General features: G+C 38.5%; 1 long non-coding RNA gene across 1 annotated transcript in view; it reads right to left on the bottom strand.

Annotated features, from left to right (window-relative positions):
* Positions 1–13805, bottom strand: part of LOC131381645 (uncharacterized) — a 35161-nt gene extending 21356 nt beyond the window's left edge. The window contains exon 1 of the long non-coding RNA XR_009210524.1: positions 13438–13805. This is a non-coding gene — a long non-coding RNA (uncharacterized LOC131381645). The remainder of the gene's footprint in view (positions 1–13437) is intronic.
* Positions 13806–18426: the final 4621 nt, after the last annotated feature.

Genomic DNA, 18426 nt, shown 5'->3' with positions numbered 1-18426 from the left:
CTTATTTCATGTTCACATTCAGTTTCAGAAGTGTTGTATAATAAAACTGTTTTCACAGATTATATTACTCAAAAATGTTTAGATACACTCGCAATTTCTCTCACTTCCTAAAAAAGATGATTCCCAGTCCCACATATTGAAGAGTTAAAGGCCCCAGGGGGAAGAAATAAGAGTTTTGTTACTCTCAGATTAAGCCCATCCCTGAAAGCAGTAAGAAACACTCCTCACATGCTGGAAATGCAACTGCTGAATTCAAGAAAATACAGCCATCAGCTCCACCAGAGAAGCACAGACACAGACCAAAAAGAACCTCTTGGGTGCTTAATGTCTTGGCAGCTTCTAAATGCACATCCCTGGATATTTGTTGCTGTTTTTTTTGTTTGTTTTGTTTTGCTTTTCTTAATTTTATATTTTTTTATTATACTTTAAGTTCTAGGGTACATGTGCACAATGTGCAGGTTTGTTACATATGTATACATGTGCCATGTTGGTGTGCTGCACCCGTTAACTCATCATTTACATTAGGTATATCTCCTAATGCTATCCCTCCCCACTCCCCCCACCCCACAACAGGTCCTGGTGTGTAATGTTCCCTTTCCTGTGTCCAAGTGTGTTCTCATTGTTTAATTCCCACCTATGAGTGAGAACATGCAGTGTTTGGTTTTTTGTCCTTGCAATAGTTTGCTAAGAATGATGGTTTCCAGTTTCATCCATGTCCCTACAAAGGACATGAACTCATCCTTTTCTATGGCTGCATAGTATTCCATGGTGTATATGTGCCACATTTTCTTAATCCAGTCTATCATTGACAGACATTTGGGTGGGTTCCAAGTCTTTGCTATTGTGAATAGTGCCACAGTAAACATACTTGTGCATGTGTCTTTATAGCAGCATGACTTATAATCCTTTGGGTATATACCCAGTAATGGGATGGCTGGGTCAAATAGTATTTCTAGTTCTAGATCCCTGAGGAATCGCCACACTGTCTTCCACAATGGTTGAACTAGTTTACAGTCCCACCAACAGTATAAAAGTGTTCCTATTTCTCCACATATTCTCCTGCACCTGTTGTTTCTTGACTTTTTAATGATCACCATTCTAACTGGTGTGAGATGGTATCTCACTGTGGTTTTGATTTGCATTTCTCTGATGGCCAGTGATGATGAGCATTTTTTCATGTGTCTGTTGGCTGCATAAATGTCTTCTTTTGAGAAGTGTCTGTTCATATCCTTTGCCCAATTGTTGATGGCATTGTTTGTTTTTTTCTTGTAAATGTGTTTGAGTTCTTTGTAGATTCTGGATATTAGCCCTTTGTCAGATAAGTAGATTGCAAAAATTTTCTCCCATTCTGTAGGTTGCCTGTTCACTCTGATGGTAGTTTATTTTCCTGTGCAGAAGCTCTTTAGCTTAATTAGATCCCATTTGTCAGTTTTGGCTTTTCTTGCCATTGCTTTTGGTGTTTTAGACATGAAGTCCTTGCCCATGCCTATGTCCTGAATGGTATTGCCTAGGTTTTCTTCTAGGGTTTTTATGGTTTTAGGTCTAACATTTAAGTCTTTAATCCATCTTGAATTAATTTTTGTATAAGGTGTAAGGAAGGGATCCAGTTTCAGCTTTCTACATATGGCTAGCCAGTTTTCCCAGCACCATTTGTTAAATAGGGAATCCTTTCCCTATTTCTTGTTTTTGTCAGGTTTGTCAAAGATCAGATGGTTGTAGATGTGTGGCATTATTTCTGAGGGCTCTGTTCTGTTCCATTGGTCTATATCTCTGTTTTGGTACCAGTACCATGCTGTTTTGGTTACTGTAGCCTTGTAGTATAGTTTGAAGTCAGGTAGCATGATGCCTCCAGCTTTGTTCTTTTAGCCCATGATTGACTTGGCAATGCGGGCTCTTTTTTGGTTCCATATGAACTTTAAAGTAGTTTTTCCAATTCTGTGAAGAAAGTCATTGGTAGCTTGATGGGGATGGCATTGAATCTATAAGTTACCTTGAGCAGTATGGCCATTTTCATGATATTGATTCTTCCTATCCATGAGCATGGAATGTTCTTCCATTTGTTTTTATCCTCTTTTATCGGTATTTGTAAACCTGACAGGCAAAGCAGGCCATCACAGAAATATGTAAACATGTTATCTATTCAAATAAAATCTGTTAAAGTTAAAAAGGAAATACACAGTCATTACACAGTGACAATAAAATTAGCATTGCTCGACGAGGCACCATGGCTCACACCTGTAATCTCAGGACTGTGGGAGGCCGAGGTGGGTGGATCCCTTGAGGTCTGGAGTTCTACACTACCCTGGCCAACATGGTGAAACCCTATCTCTACTAAAAAAAAATACAAAAACTTAGCTGGGCATGGTGGCACGCACCTGTAGTCCTAGCTAGTTGGAAGGATAAGGCAGGAGAATCTCTTGAATGCAGTGAGCCAAGATTGCACCACTGCATTCCAGCCTGGGAGACAGAATGAAACTCGGTCTCAAAAAAAAAAAAAAAAAAAAAATAGTATGGCTCTTCTTTATACACACTGTAGAAGACAGAAAAGCCAGAGGGCCAAAAAGATACTCTGCATCACGTCATCTACACTCTCCAAAAAATTGCCCCCTTTCTTTGGGGATTTTTTAGAAACATATTCCTAGAAATATGTCTGAATTCCAACACTTAGTTTTATATATCAGGATGTTGGAACTATTTTTCCAATTTTTTTCAACCATCCCTTAAAATTATGAGCAATTTTATAAAGAAGATAGTTAGATAATAGTATATATTCCCTGTAAAGTGTCACCTGCTACTTTACCTTCCTACACTAACTACCAGTTAATTCAAGTTTTTGATTATCTACTCACTAATGTGGCCAATTTTCTGCATAACATATGCTGAAAAGTAGCAAAGAATGCATTCGATTTGAAATAAAATTAAATTCTCCGATATAATGTGAATTTAGAGATCTCAAAACTACAAATTTTTTTTCTGTTGGAAAGTTATGATCTCTAACATAAAACTGAATCTCAAAGGCACTGTGGCACTATCAACTTCTCCTACATAGCTTGTAATGAGAAACCGACATTAGGTTGATGGGGATAATAATTCCATTTTTACAGCAATAAAAGGTATTATTTTTCTAGAAAGAAAGCAATTTCTAAAAGCAAAGTAATAATGTAACTATTGATTTACCATCAAAAATGTATGTCTACCTGATAGTTAGTGAAAATAAAATTTAGAGATTTAAAATAACACTGCACAAATTTATAATTATTTTCCTCCTTCATCTCAATAGCTTTTAACTGTGTCTTATCTCTATCCTGAGATTAATTGATATTTTTTACAGTTGGAGAATGATTGACTTTTAATTTTTTTACTAATACTATCTAATACTGTTTTGGTCTTCTAAACTCTACTCTGAACTGCTGCAAAGATACTTCTGTCCTCATAATTCCGTTTACAACCTTCTTCATTACCTGTAATATTTGAATAAGAAATGCTGTCCATGGCCTTATGCTTCTCATCTGGATTTTAGAAATATTCCCAATAAACAAGTTCTTTATTATTATAAATGAGAAATTAAAAAGGTGAAGAATTAACTGCATTGCTACTCTTTTTCCAGTTTCCTAAGACATCATCACAAGTTGCCTTCCAGACGAGAAATAGATAAATGGATTATTAGTCTTAAGATAGAATGGAGCTTATTTGCTCCTCTCTAAGCCACTCACTCTCATCATCTTTGTAATTAATGAATGAATTACATTGAATGACAACATGTAATGTTAAAAAGAAAACATATTTGTTGTTGTTGTTTTAGAAATTGGTAAGCTAAAATTTACATGAAAAGCCAAAGAACTCAGAACTGAAAAACTAAGTTGGAGGATTTATAGTACCTGATTTCAAAACTTACTAAAAGCCAAAAGTCATCAAAATGTGAGGACTAAGCTCTGATTTTTTTATCTTGCCCCAATTCCTAAGGGGTCTGGGGAGTCATGCCCTACAAACCATAAATTCTCATCCGATGCATTTTATTTAACCCTATACATTGTGACTTACCTTCCAATCTGACTCTGGCATAACATTATGTGACAAAGAAGAAAGTCAAAATATTTTACTCCAAAACATGTTTCTTTGACATATTTTGAAATGGCCCTGCAAAGCTGTCCTTTGTGGGAGAGAATTTGCATCTGTGAAGAATCTCTATTAACATGGCTAGATATTTTTCTTCCAGACTCTCCCAATCCTAAAGAGATGAACTAAGAGTCTAACACCTTTTAAAGATCTGAATTGGAAACATTTGTCATCTGCTGTCTCTAAGGGCAGCCACTATAAGACTTCAAAATAACTTTGGTCTTCACAATCTTTTATCTTAACCTGAACATTGTCTTTCTGTGGATGCCAAGTCTTTAGACAAACTCAACCAATTGTCAACCAGAAAATGGTTAAATCTTTACATTTACCTATAGCCTGAAACCCATCTCCCCACCCCCTCAGGCCCCCCACACCCCATACACCCCCACTCCTGCTGCTTTGAGTTGTCCCGCCTTTCTGAACCAAACCAGTGTATTTCTTAAATGTATTTGATTGATGTCTCATGCCTCCCTAAAATATATAAAACCAAGGTGTACCAACTTGGGCACATGTTCTCAGGACCTCCTGAGGGCTGTGTCATAGGCCTTGGTCAGTCATATTGGGCTCAGAATAAATCTCTTAAAATATTTTATAGAGTTTGACTCTGTCAACAACAGCATGGAATGGGCATAAAGACAGAAAAAAAAAAAAAAACATAACAATGAGACAGAATAAAGTCCAGAAATACACTCAAACATGTAAGATCAACTGCTTTTCAACATAAATATTAAGACAATTCAGTGGGAAGTATAGGGGTTGTCCAAGTCAGATGATCCACTGATAAATCCTAGAGAACCAAACAGTGTAACTGTGAACATGTCTAATTTCTCTTAATGCTTCAATTTTCTTATCTGAAAAATAGAAAAATACTAATACATACTTTACAAGGTTTTTTTTTAAAAGAGGCTAATAGTGACATATTTAATTGTTTAGCACACTGGTACATCTGCTATTCATTTAACACATTTATTGATACCTATTATTGATGCATATGCTTTTCTAGGACCTGAAAATACATTCTTGTGACTAACCCCATAGATAATCCCTGTTAAACTGCAGATACACACCAGAACAAAAAACAAATTCTTAGGACTCCAAATAAATTCTGTGTTAAAAAACTTAAAGGCACAATAATGAAAAGGTAGTTACTTAAGACAGAGGATTCAAGGAAATCCTGCCTAAGGAGGAAAATTTAAACCAGCATCTAAATCACAAAAGGATGGAGGTAAGAGAAGATCAAAGAGAAATTCATTCCAGGTAGAAGGAACAAGACAAGAGTTATCTTGGTGTGTTTTAGAAACATAAAGAAGCCTAAGTTGATGAAGCAGGGAGAGCAAGTTGGAGACTGATAAGAAATAAAAGTCATAGAATAGACAGGGCTATGCAAACCATTATAAGGAATATAGGTTTTATCCTAAATGTAATTGGAACTACTGGAGGGTTTAGCAGAGAAATGACAAATTGGATGTATGTTCTACAAAGGTCACTGTGGCATCATGGAACATGAATTGTGGTAGGTCAAGAATAGAGACTAGCTGCAGTCTATAAGGTTGTTCAAAAAAGAGGTGTGGTGGCCTTTACTTCCTGGTTGTAATGTAGATGGCGAACAATTGTGTCGGACATTCTTGTGGCTAACCCTATAGATAATTCCTGCTCCCTTTTCCCTTGCTAGCTCCTCAAATAAAGGCTGGAAAAGCTAAACTTTTACTTTTTCTATCTCCCTTAAAGCAAGGACTAGCTATTTGCTGCAGATATGGGCAAAGAGAAACAGCAGCCTGCTAGGAGTTTTTTGAGAAGCTTTTAGCTTCCTGATAAAGGGAATACTCCTTGTTAATGCAGATGTAAAGCTCACAACTGCAGCAGCTCCTCTGCTCGTGAGGAAATCTGAAAAGCAAGAATGTCTGAAATAGCCATTTTGTTGATGGAGGAAAATAAAACATACTGGAAAGTGCAGTAGAATTGTTTAAGTAATCAAAAGGGGAAAGGGAAGCAGGTAGAAAATAAGAGATTGGGTGATATGCTAAAGTCATCCTGAAAAAGGGAGTGAAATGAATGGAGGTTTATAGATAACTGCTACAAAGAGATGCTGCAGGAGACAGAGCCTAATTATGACTTTAAAGGTGGTGAAAAGTTTGTATACACAGGGAGGAGAAATATTTTGAAAACAAAAAAGTATAAAGCAAGGATAATGTCTGTTCTCACCTCAGATATTGTTGTATATGGGGATGTTAGAGAGAAAGAGAGGGAAAGAGAGAGAAAAAAAAAAGATTTCCCTCAAGAAAGTGGCTAGAAAGTTAGGTCAATGAGACATAGCCAGTCTGCATTGGAATAAGAGTGTGAAGGGCAGGTTTAGGGAAGAGGGTCAGAATATAGGGGTTTTTGCCGATGACAGACTGTAAGTCCAAGAGGAAAAGATTGATAAAGCAGAGATTAGCAATAGAAAGAAACTGGGCAAGATTAATGAGTGTGCAGAGAAGTAAGCAGAAGCAAATCAAGGAGTTGATTGATAATCTAGAGTGCTCTGGTTCTAATGGTGCCCGGAATGAACAGGGACAGATGCATTTATTTCTCATATTTAGGCATGGCACCATGAACAACAACTCTTCTTCCCTATGGGTATCAGTGATGCAGTAGCGTGGAATGAGTCCAAGCTTCTCAATGGGCTTACATTATTTATTTATTTAATCAATATCATCAAGTATTTATATTATGTGAAGCTCTTTTAGGTTGATAAAAGAGGATGGAGAAAAGCAAAGTCTGTTCCCTAAAAGAGCTCACAGAACAATGAGGAAGGACTGACAATAAAGACATAAAAAATATAGCTACTATGTTAAGTGATGGTGACTTAATACAAATCAAGCAAGGTAAAGTAGATAGAGAATTTCAGGGAGTTGTGTTGCCTCCTCTCTGAGGTGGTGGTGGTTGAGAATTGGGTGAGGGATAAGCTGTGCAAATGTCTCAGTAAAGAGCATAATGAAAACAGTAAGCGCCAAGGCCCTGAGATGGGAACATGTTTTGCATGTTCAAGAAACTGAGGGGGAGTATTAGATCATAAAAATGCCAAGGAAGCCAGATCATTAGACTCAATAAGGACTTCATATTTTCGCTTTGTGGAGACGGATCACCAGTAGAAGGCTTTGTAGGGGAGTGACATAATCTGATGTGTTAAAAAGAATTCCCTGGTTGGATGAGACTAACCTGTAATAAGACAAGGGTGATAATTATGAGGCTACTGCAGAAATCCAAGTAAGAAATGCTGGTGTTTGGATGAGAATGGTTTCAGTGAAAGTGGTAAGAGTTAGTGAGATTCTATATTGTCTTTCAAAAATAGAGATGACAGAATTTGCTATTGATTTGGATGTAGGGTGGGAAACCTTGTCTATGTCAAGGTTTTTGGCTGAGCAGTGTGAATAACAGAATTGACTGTTACTGTGAGGGAGGATTGAGGAGGGAGAGGGAAGTAAGTATGAGAAGGGAAATCAGGAACTCAATTTTTGTTGTTATCAATTTGAAAAATCTAAGTGGACATGTTGCATGGAAATTTGACATAGATGTCTGGGATTTGTAGAAATGGTTCAGGCCACAGATATAAACTTGGAATCATCAGAAATATTGATGTTATTTGAAGCCATGTGTCCTGATGAGATCACTGGAGGTGGGTAGCTAGATTGGTAGGATTAAAGCCTTAAGATTAAGCCCTGAGCACTCTAACTTGGAAACATTAGAAAAAGTAGAACCAGCAGAACAGACTGAGAAGTAACAGCCCATGAGATAGAGGAGAAACAAGAGATAATTCTGTTCTGGAAGTCAGGAGAAGAAAGTGTCTTAAAGAGAAGAGGGTGATCATCTATTTCAAATGTAGATGATGGATGAAGTCTGCATCTAACCACATGGAGGTCACTGCTGTTATCCTAAGCTACCAGGAGCACAAAATGCTATGAAGGCATTTTCATTCTAGAGACTGTAGGGTGACTGCTAGGAAACGAGTTGTCTCATATGAAGTAGGAATCCGGGGACCTCCTCTTTCCTAAATTCATTGTAGAAAGATACCCCACCCTATCCACAATGAAGGGATCGTGACCAGTGAAATGATTGGTTTTATACTATGCCCTTGAAATCTCACATTCTAACATCAGACCACTAATTTTACCGTGCAGAGTGAGTTCTGCCCCAGCCACACCCTCCCAGAGCTATCCAAAATTCCAGCATCTGTGAAAAACTGATAGAGATTGGATTAAATGACATTAGAGGCATCTGAATTAAGAGGATACACTGCAGGGAGAGTGGAAGAGTAACGTGATTTCATAGTTATTGGAGTAAACGAATCATAATCACTCAAGGTACTTTTCATAATTTATACAGGCTTTTTGTAATTCAAAAATTAGTTATCTCATTGCTATCAGTTGAAGAGGCTACCTCCCACAAGACTTTTAATTTCCTGAGGGCAGGTTTCATTCATATGTATATTTTCAAATGCTATCATAATGCTTGGCCAATAGGTTTTACGCTTAATAAATGTGTTTTATATACAGTTACCAAAACCCAGCCTCATCTAGTGTATGAATACTTGCCCTATTCTAATGCTTTGTGGTTCACTCGTGATTTTATAGGTCTGGGATCCAGACTATCTCCTAATATTTCTAGTTACAGAATCTTAACTTGCTTGTACTGAACCATGTCTCCATAATACACTTCCTGTTGTTACCAGATTCATTTCCTGTTACCCGTCATTTAGATCAATGTCCTTCAAACACTGTGTCTTTATAACAATACCATGAAGGAGACAGGGGAAGGTATGTTGATCACCATTTGATGCTAGAACATTTAGAAACATCATGTTCAGCATGGTATTGAAAAGCAAAGAAAAGTACATTACTTTCTCTTTGTTTTTTAAGGTTGAGGCCATTTGCTTTCGATTCGAAGGATAAAAGAATTATGCTCTTTATAGGGTTACATGAGACCAGGGAAAGATTAACTACGAAGCTAATTTAGAAGCTTAAACTTCAAGGCCCTCACTAAATCACACCAATGCCAAGGTCCTAGGAGTAGCCCCAGTAGTTGTATGTTTGTAATTTAGTATTTTATTCCTTTTAGAAAGCTTCCACGTTTTTATAAGCTTTAGGAACTACAAAATCTGTATGCACCCTGCCTAAAATTCTTTTATTTGATAGACACATTAAAACAAACCTAGTCATACAACACAAAGTACCATTAATTAGTATTTGTTGGATAAATCTACCTCACAATAGAAAGATACTTTATTTATTTTTAATTTTATTTTGAGACAGCGTCTTGCTGTGTTGCCCAGGCTGGACTGCAGTGGCCTCATCTTGGCTCACTGCAATCTCCATCTCCCAGGTTCAAGCAATTCTCCTGCCTCAGCCTCCTGAGTAACTGGGATTACAGGCATGCACCACCAAGCCTGGCTGATTTTTGTATTTTTAGTAGAGACGGGGTTTTACCATGTTGGTCAGGCTGGTCTCGAACTCCTGACCTCGTGATCTACCTGCCTCGGCCTCCCAAAGGATTACAGGCATGAGCCACTGCGCCCAGCCCAAAGACTCTTTTTAAAAATATATAATATTTGTTTTGTTGAACATGAAAAATACTATCTTTGTAAGGGTAGCAAAAAATAAAATGTATTATGATCAAAATAAAAATCAATGCTGCAGTTTTATTTATAATATTCTAAACATTTTCAAAATTAATTCAGGACTATTGTCCCATTTTAACCGATTAACTCTCTTTGAGTAAGAAACTATGAGCCTCAGTTGTGTGGTAACAATATATAGTTTTTATGTTTTGATATATTAGCCTTCAGTCTTAAAATCTTTGATAATAGATCTTGGGAAGAATATTTAAATTCACATTTTTTGTGAGTTCTTAATATTAGTGTTTGTTGAGCTCTAAGACTTACCAAATAACTTCTATGAAAATCTGTATCTTTGTCAATGTGCCTGCAAAATATAGTAACTCATTTTATGGGGAACCTTTCATTTTTGAGACAAAAGATTAAGTGAAACTCACATCTGCCTGCTCTGCCGGCAGTGACTTGTCAATCTTCCAGGTGCTCGCCAATCCTCCTCTGACCATCCTGTAATTTAAAAGTGGTCTCAGGGACTAAGACAGAGCTTCACTAACTATTGCTCAGTTTGTTCAGGGAAGATAAACTAAAATGAGTTTTTGAAAAAAGTGTTTGTGGTTTGTGTGTGTGTTAATTCAATCTGTTTTCCTCCACATTCTCCCAAACTCAAAATAAACAAGTGTAATTCAGTTTCATTCTGACTCCTTTTCCAAATATTGTCTATCTCTGCATTTATTTTTCTTTCTCAATTCCACAGTTGTTATATGAAGTAGGATTGCAAGCTCAAAATGAAGAGAATCTAATTCTTGTTTTGTGTGAAGCTCTTGTGCAGATAAGTAAACCTCCCGTCCACATACGGAATTAAATGTCTATAAAGCTTGTGCATGATGGAGGCCCTTTCTCTTCAGTTACAGCCTATTGCTTCACCTATTGACTTGAGCATATTAATTCTCATGCATTTAATTTCTTGCCCTGATGAGAGAGAGGTTGAAAAGCACAAAATTAAAAACTGCTTGCACACATAAAGTGTAGGTATGCCAGTCCCTCTTACTCTTTTCTCTGTCTCTTCACCATTTTTTTCAAAGCCTAGGAAACTAGGAATAGAAAGAACATGTTATTAATAGAAAGCACAGCACATCCTTGGGCTGTCCCTTTGTCTTCAAAAAATGTGACAGAAGCACGAAGTTAGTTTCCTATTAGTCCCCATAGACCTAAGTGATGACTAGAGACAAATATGTCCCTTGCAAAATATTATAGAGTTTCTGGCTCTCAATTCAACCTTCTTTTTGACTATGAACAAAACCAAGTACTTCTTGGTTATTATACATTTGTGAAAATGTTGAAATTATAATGAAAACTTTTGATCATTTATGAAATATATTACTGACCATTGTCGTAGATAACTCTGTACTGCAAATGGCATCATCTATGAATCTCTAATCTTTCCACACCTTTTTTTGCAATGAGTCTTTGTCTCTTCTGCTTTCTGCAAAACCACTTAGAAATTTTAGTTTAGAAAACTAAATTTGCTCAAAGCAGCAAAAAAGATATTGGTAGAGATGGGCTTATAAGAGGTGTCATCCAAGCTATGAAACTTAATAAATAATATCAAAACTTAGTAGGGGAAAAGATTTGAGTCAGCTGTCATGGCAATTTATACCACATTACCCACAATGCCCAGTACTTGGAATAGTATTTAAGAAGTCATCATGATTACAAAGGAAAGAATACAAAGAAAACCTTAACAACTATTCAATCTAAATCTCAAAACCAAATTTGTGGTAATCACCTATTAAGTTGTGCTGAGAAGTGCTTTTCCATGCTGTTTGTAAATAAATAAAGAAAAGAACATGAAACGAAAGTAATTTTGTCACACAATAAGGGATTGCATTTTAGTGCAAAAACAGATCTCTGCAGGGCCATCAGACAGCTTCCTGGAGTGGAATAATTAAGTTTGAGATTGCTGGAGGGGACTGCAATGGTATTTTAGTTTATAGGCTCAAAACCAAGGGGATCCATTAAAATGAAATAAGTGAAATTGTACTAGCTCCTTGCAGGCCAAGTACCTGAGTGACATCACCATCATCAAGGTAACATCCTTAAATTATGCCAGACTACATTTAATAACAGCACAATCTCAGACAGTCTTTCTGCCACACAGGGATAAAACAATACTCTAAGGAAAGGGATCTGACAGAAAATGAGCCAGTAAAGGAGAAACAATTAATTAAAGAGTCATTTGGGAGTTGATAAACAGTCATGAGAAAGTCACTAAAATCTGATATTAAATGTGATTTAGCTGAATTAGTTTAGAAGATAATTTCACATTGTGATTTCCAGACAGTCTGACAGTAAAAGTCAGAGTTTTCTCATCTCCAGTGGGAGATAGGGGACACAGCAATATGGCATGATAAGTGTTGACCCCAGATGACAAACTCTTAGTAACATAAGCAGTACCCAGATTCTTCTGAGAATCACTACGTTTCAAATGAGCTATATTATTATATAACCTAAATAGTATAGAACACACATGAAGTATTAAGCAGGCATGATTTAGTTCTTTTAATAGTGGAAATGATGGACATTAAAATGCTTCAGCTGAAAACTAGGTACTGTTACAGTCCACCCATCTATTATCTATGGCACTGAGAAAAAAAGGAATATTTCATTTTAAAAAAGAATTATTGTATTAGGGTTCTCTAGAGGGACAGAACTATTAACAGAACAATTAATAGAATTGATGTATATACAAAGGGGAGTTTATTAAAGAGTATTAATTCCCATGATCACAAGGTCCCACAGTAAGCCATCTCCAAGCTGAGAAGCAAGGAATCCAGTCCCAAAGCTGAAGAACTTGGAGTCAGAAATTTGAGGGCAGGAAGCATCCAGCAACACAGAAAGATGTAGCCTGGGAGGCTAGGCCAGTCTAGTCTTTTCAAAATCTTCTGCCTGCTTTTATTCTAGCTGTGCTGGCAGCTGATTAGATTGTGCCCACCCAGATTAAGGGTGAGACTGCCTTTCCCAGTCCACTGACCCCAACGTTAATCTCCTTTGGCAATACCCTCACAGACACATCCAGGAACAATACTATGCATCCTTCAGTCCAATCAAGTTGACACTCAGTATTAACCATCACAAGTCCACCCCTTGTCAACTTGAACTCGTACACATTTCCTGAAATCATATACAATCTTCAAATAAAGACAATCATAAGGTCATAATTACACCTGACAGAATACAAGTATCCTTTGTACAACCTGAAATGCACCAATCCACAACCCAAATGCTATTACACAAAGTTAACACTTAAACCCTGATATGAAGTCAATACCTCTTATGTTATATGATAAAGGAAAAAAGGAAATAAAATGAAGATATTTTCTTAGTACAAGTGTATACATGCACAAACATGTTTTTAACAAAAGAAGGAGGAAATACTTATGACAATTACAGTCCTCGCTTCTGCAACTGGTCAGGTGTTCGCAGCTGGTATTAATGACTACGTTCTTCTGCTACCCATTCTGTATTCCCTCTGCCTTCAGCAAGCACCTCAGCAGGTCGTGGGTTTTTTTTCCTGGTGGAGTGACCCAAACCTTCATTTTTGACAGATCTGGGCCATTTGTACTCCTGCATGGATTGGACTGTTGTAGCTTCCCACCTGACCTTAATCACAGGGCATAGTGATTCTAAGAGACGCCCTAATGGATCTCCTGTATTCTATGCATACTCTTACTTACCTCCATTGTGGAGTAGTAGACTGATTTCATCTTGATAGTCCAGGTCAATCACCCCAGCCAACACAGTTATCCCCTTCTTAGCCTGTTGACTTAAAGGTGGGAGGAGCCCAAAGTGTCCGGGTGGCAATCTTCACTCCCAGTTTAATGAAATTGTTGTTGTGTCTCCTGGTGGCAAAATTCCTCCCTCTGGAACTAAGACCTCTAGGGCAGCAGAACATAATGTCACAGGAACAGGAAGCAAAAATTTTGCTAGTGGGTCACTAGGGGTGATGGTGAGTGGTGCCACTTCCACTTCCACCCCTTCATTTCTGGACCCATGAATACTGGCTATGGGAGAAACAGCGCCACGTATTGGACACTGCTTCAGAGCATACACAACATTCTGGAGAACTTTGCCCCAGCCCTGCAAAGTATTGTTGCCTAGATGGCATTGTCATTGTGACTTCAAAAGGCCATTCCACAGTTCTATCAATCCAGCTTCTCCAGGATGAGGGGGAACATGGTAAGACCCATGAATTCTATGAGCATGGGCCCTGTGTGTTTGCCTCTTCTCACTCACTGCTCCAATCAGCATAATGTCATCAATGTTGTCGATGAAAAGAGTTGAACTCTGTAAAATATTTGAAGAGATTTATTCTGAGTCAAATATGAGTGGCCATGGCCCATGACACAGCATTCAGGAGGTCTTGAGAACATGTTACCAAGGTGGTCGGGGCACAGCTTGGTTTCATACATTTAAGAGAGGCATGAGACATCAATCACACACATTTAACAAATACACTGGTTTGGTCCAGAAAGGCAAGACAAATCAAAGTGGGGGCTTCCAGGCTATAGGTGAATTTAAACATTTTCTGCTGGACAATTGGTTGAGTTTGTCTAAAGACCTGGGATTCATAGAAAGGGAATGTTCAGGTTAAGATAAAAGATTATGGAGACCAAGGTTCTTTTGAAGCCTTATACTGGCTGCCCTTAGAGACAACAGATGACAAATGTTTCCTATTCAGATCTTAGTTAATCTCTTTAGGATTGAGAGGGTCTGGAAGAAAAAAATCTAGCTATGTTAATAGAGACTCTTTACAAATGCAAATTTCCCCCAACAAAGAAGAGCTTTGCAGGGCCACTTCAAAATATATCAAAGAAACATGTTTTGGGGGTAAAATATTTTGATTTTCTTCTTTGTCTAGTAATGTTATGCCAGAGTCAGGTTGGAAAGTCACAATATATAGGGTTAAATAAAACCCATCTGATGAGAATTTATGATTTGTAGGGCATGACTCCCGGGACAGCTTAGATAGGAATTTGGGCAAGTTAAAAAAAAAATCAGAGTTCAGTCCTCAATGTAATGAACCAGTGTGATATCTTGTGGAAGGGAAAATCGATCAAGGTCTCTCTGAACAAGACTATGACACAAAGCTGAAGAGTTGATACACCCCTGAGGTAGGACAGTAAAGCTATATTGCTGGCCTTGCCAGCTAAAGGCAAAGAAACTGCTTCTGGTGGGCTTTATAGACAGGAATGGAGAAAAAGGCATTTGACAAATAAAGGGCTGCATATCAGGTATCAAGAAATGTGTTAATTTGCTCAAGCAATGAAACCACATATGGTAGAGCAGCTGCAATTGGAGTCACCACTTGGTTATGCTTACAGTAATACACTGTCATTCTCCAAGGTCCATGTCTTCTGCACAGGACAAATAGGAGAGTTGAATGAGGATGTGGTGGGGATCACCACCCCTGTGTCTTTCAAATCCTTGATGGTGTCACTAATCTCCACAATTCCTCCAAGGATGCGATATTGTTTTTGATTTACTATTTTTCTAGGTAGAGGCAGCTATAATGGCTTCCATTTGGCCTTTCCCACCATAATAACCCTTACCTTACAAGTCAGGGAGCTAATGTGGGGGTTCTGCCAGCTGCTAAGTATGTCTATGCCAAGTTTGCATTCTGGCACAGGGGAAATAACCACAGGATGAGTCCAATGACCCACTGGGCCCACTGTAAGTTGAACTTGAGCTAGAATTCCATTAATTACCTGACCTCCGTAACACCCTACCTTAACTGGAGGACCACAGTGATGTTTTGGGTCCCCTGGAATCAACGTCGACTCAGAGCCAGTGTCCAATAATCCCTGAAATGTCTCATTATTTCCCTTTCCCCACTGCACAGTTACCCTGGTAAAAGGCCAAAGGTCTCTTTGGGGAAGGATGGGAGAAAGATTAACAGCATAAATTGTTGGTAGTGTAGTGGGGTCCTTCCTCAAGGGGACTTGGCCTCCCCTTCAGGCAAAGGGTTCTGTAAACTGGCTCTAGTCTGGAAATTGATTGAGGGGCCATGATTCCCTGTTTCTGTAATTCAAATTAGTCTTTCGTCCATTTGGCCTGCAAGTTTTCTGCTTGTTTTAATTAAGTAGGAATGCAGTAAGTTTCCTACCAATTTCACTTCTAGGATCACCGTGATTAACTAGCCAATGCCAGAGCTCTACATAAATCAAACTATTCTGATTGCTGCTTTGCCTCTCTTGTTCATGATGGTAGCTATGCCCACTGTGACTTTGATGGATGAGTGCCACCACTTGGCTCCTGCCACCTTGGGTTCTAATTATTCCCACCACATTTAAATTTTGTAGTTGAGTGGCTATGGTTCCCACAGTTAGATATGGCATACGGAGAAAAGCAATACATACAGAACTCTTCAAGGATGCAGGTGCTGCCTTCACAAATCTGTTTTCCAAAGCATTGGTAAAGGGTACATCTTCTGGACCTTGCCAGCTGGGATGAGTAGGCCTAAAGTGACTAATCACTCCAGCATCCCAATCTCCCTAAGCCTTTGGATCCCTTCCTCTGCATTAAACCAAGTGAGGAAATCAGGCATTTCCATTTCTCTCACAGTGAGCCATCTTTTAATCCATATTTCAGCTAACAAAGTAAATAAACTATTAGAACCTTTATTAACTCCCTGAACTGCAACATTAAATGTAGAGTCCCTATTTAACGGGCCCAAATCAATAAATTCAGCCCAATCCAACTGTATGTTCCTTCTACCATTATCTCATATCCTTAATATTCATTCCCATATCTGTTCTCCAGATTTCTGTTTATATAAATTGGAAAACTCAAGCAGTTCTTTTCAAGTGTAGTGCACCTCCTTGTGGGTCACACTCTGAACCTCACCTCTAGGGGCCGGCCAAAACTTTAGTTATAAGTGTAGAAGCAAGCAGGGATGTTGGTGGGGGGAGGGGGCTCCTGAGAAGAATCAACATCATCTTGCCTAGCAACTGCTTCAGGGGAGGCCTTCACTCTTGCCTCAGGCAGAGCAGGGTTCATCTCCTCGGACAAAGATGGAAAGGCTAATGGCAGCATGGGTTGGGGAGGGGATGTTGCCACTACTGGGGATGGGGAAGCTGTTTCTTCCGGCAGAAAAGTCTCATCAGAATTTACAAGCTCAATGTCCGCAGCTTCATCAGGGTCATCTCACATATCCCTATTCCAAGTTGCAAGGTCCCATTCTTTTCCAATCAATGCTCTCACTTTAATAGTAGACACCTGGCGAGGCTGTGCATGCACCTTTTGTTGCAGGTCAACCACTCACATGGTAATAGCCTGTGTCTGATTTTCCACAATTTCAGCTCTTTCTCTGCAGGAGATAAGACTCATTCAGGGCAATCTTAGCAGATTTGAGGCTCAGTATCTGCTTCTGAAGCCAGGAGTTAGTTAGAATCCCTGAGTTCATCATTTTCTTTCATCACTCTGTCCAGTGAACTTAGGAGCAACCAACCAACTTCATTATGTTCCTTTGTTCTCCACATGTGGTCAAAGGTATTATGTATTGAGTCACTAAACTCCTTGCCTTTCATGAGCAGTGAATCAAGAGTATCAAATGCATTTGTTTGCATAATAACTCTCTAAATTGTTCATGCCAAGGACTATCTGTTCTCCATACTATTAGAATTAGAGTCCTTAGCATTTTTAGGTCTAATCACATTAAGAAGCCAACTCCAGAAACCTGAAAACCAATAAAAGAACTCCATTTTTAATATTCTTTCCTCTAGAACCACTCCTGGTACCAAAATCTGTATTAGTCACAGTTCTCTAGAGGGACAGAACTAATAGGATTGATGTATTTATAAAGGTGAGTTTATTAAGGCGTATTAACTCACAGGATCACTGGGTCCCACAATAGGCCATCTGCAAGCCAAGGAGCAAAGAAGCCAGTTGAAGTCCCAAAGCTGAAGAGCTTGGAGTCCAATGTTTGAGCGCATGGAGCATCCAGCACTGGAGAAAGACGTAGGCAGAGAGGCTAAGCCAGTCTAGTCTTCATGTTATTCTGCCTGCTTTTTATTCTGGCCATGCTGGCAGCTGATTAGATTGTGCTCACCAAGATTAAGTGTGGGCCTACCTTTCCCAGTCAACTGACTCAAATGTTAATCTCCATTGGCAACACCCTCCAGACACACCCAGGCACAATACTTTGCATCCTCCAATCCAATCAAGTTGACACTCAGTACTAACCACCACAATTATCAATCATAGTACTTGCTGCTTGGATTCTGTTAAGCAATATAACTCATATAATGATCAAACTGGACTTCAGACATGAATAAAGTACAACCTTTTGTTTTTTTTTCTCTCCCACTTAGGGGATGGTAGGTTAGGAAAAGACATAGGGACCATCTTCCCCATCCCTGAATAGAAGCTCAGGTAGGTCTCAAGGTTTTTTTTGTTTTGTTTTGTTTTTGCACATTCTTAGGGAATATATCACAATATGATCACTTTAATTTGCAAATGACTTTCAGTCCAGTAATTAGAATGTCCATTACAAGATAGATACTCAAAATATTCCAACCTTGATGTAGCCTTAAATCCCTTCTTTCCCCAATTAGACGCTTGAGGAAAATGGGCTAAGGTGGTATCTGGTGCCTCTAGTATCTACTCTCTGCAGTTCCTTTTCTTTCTGCACTTGCAAGGGGCTGTTTGGCTCTGTGCCAAATTTA

Source organism: Hylobates moloch, unplaced genomic scaffold, assembly GCF_009828535.3.
Source record: "Hylobates moloch isolate HMO894 unplaced genomic scaffold, HMol_V3 SCAFFOLD_2, whole genome shotgun sequence".
Classification (NCBI taxonomy): Eukaryota; Metazoa; Chordata; class Mammalia; order Primates; family Hylobatidae; genus Hylobates; species Hylobates moloch.
Note: the sequence above shows the minus strand (reverse complement) of the source record. Positions and strands in the feature narration are given on the sequence as shown.